The sequence below is a fragment of the Syngnathus typhle genome, linkage group LG2 (assembly GCF_033458585.1).
Source record: "Syngnathus typhle isolate RoL2023-S1 ecotype Sweden linkage group LG2, RoL_Styp_1.0, whole genome shotgun sequence".
Taxonomy (NCBI): domain Eukaryota; kingdom Metazoa; phylum Chordata; class Actinopteri; order Syngnathiformes; family Syngnathidae; genus Syngnathus; species Syngnathus typhle.
In genome coordinates this window covers 11,490,839-11,492,581 of record NC_083739.1, presented here as the reverse complement: position 1 = coordinate 11,492,581, position 1,743 = coordinate 11,490,839, and positions in this window count along the sequence as shown.

Genomic DNA, 1,743 nt, shown 5'->3' with positions numbered 1-1,743 from the left:
TTTTCCGGTGTTATTTTCAATTAAAAACGGAGATATTTGAAAGCATATGTTGTTTGTATTTTTATCTTCCTCTGATTGTAATACATTTCTAAATGGGGGCTTAAGAACGACTGAGTATATCGTCATAAAAAGTATGTTTATTACGAAATATGGTAAGCAACTGTAACATTATACTTAGTTTGAACACCAACACTGACTGCACTTTAAAGTTGGATTTTTTTCTTTCATATGATTAAAGATTCAATTATAATGTAGTCCTCAGAACACAGAAAAATGCACTCTAAAGTATATGCCATTATGCAGCACTTAAAATTTCAATACCACTAAATTCTACTCAAGTGTTCTGGTCAAAAAATGTTTGGGCTACCGTAACATTCTGCAGAGTTTAAACATTCAATTGAGTGATTCCTTCATGAACCACTAGAGGGAGTCCACATACAACTCATTGTACTCGTACCACATTGTGAGAAGCATTGGATGACTTCACGCTTCTGCATGTGGACGTGTGGAAAGCGTCAAAAGTGCACGTGGCAAGCGCGCTGCACGCTCGCACGCACGCACACACGCACACACAGTGTCAGTGGTCAGCAGCTAAGACAGTAGTAGTAGGCTCCTTCGTGTGTGCTCCTGGCTGAAAGGCTCGCTCCCTCCCCAGAGAGGGGGCAGGTGTTACTCCAGACGAGCCAAGACAACCAAATTACTGGCCGTCTGGCACCTCCCGTGGGAAAGCCGGGAGGGCGGGATGCGATGGGAGACATGGAAATTTATCAGCCAGCTCACCACAGAGATGTACAATATGACCAAATGGTTTGAGCAAAAATACACAAATATTTATATTCATTTGTGATAGACGTCTGTCTGTCTGTCTGTCTGTCCGTCCGTCCGTCCGTCCGTCCGTCTGTCTGTTCGCCCGTATGTACGTCCCCGTTCCAATCTTAAAATGTTTGCTGTTCGGTTCATGGAGCCTTGACTTACGTATTGAGTTGGCTTTGTGACCATGCTCATAAATCAAAGCACTCACATCTTAAATCGACTTTCCCCAGCAAAATGAATAGAAAAGACATTAATCTGTTCCGATACCATTTTCTTATGTACGCAATAGTTCATCAGTGCCAAGGGAGCGCCATATGAAACCATGCCCTTCCCATTTTTTCTTTTTTTATCAGAGGTAGGAAATCCAAGTCCAGAAAGTAAAATCCCATCCACAGTTTGGCTTTAGCCACAGGTGCCTCTTCTCAACCGGCAAGTAAATGAGCATTTTCCTGCCCGCTGAGCATCTGTGGTGAAAGCCAAATTGTAGCACTTCTGCCAGTCATATATGGACAAAATATGTGCATATGTGCAAAATACTCGAGATACTCAGGGGAGTGCAAAAGTAGGTGCAGTCATAAAAACACTCGTTAAACATAAAACAAAATAGATAATATGCATAAAAAGTAATAATAATAAAAAAATACATGTATTTTTATATGATGAAGGGTAAAATGAGCTATAGTCATTAAAAAGAGAAAATGTGCAATACTTATTAAACATAAAATACAATAAATAATTCATAAAAAGATTATATATACAATTGTCATATTGCTTACCTGCATATGTTGTCGCACTATTTTTGGTCAGAATTCGTTGCTTATGCAGTTACAACATGCTTTTTCGCATCTATGGCATTTTGTATTGTATGCCAGGTTAGACAATGTGTTATTCTCTTTTTTAATGTTTAGTTTGACAGTAAAGATTTTTCAA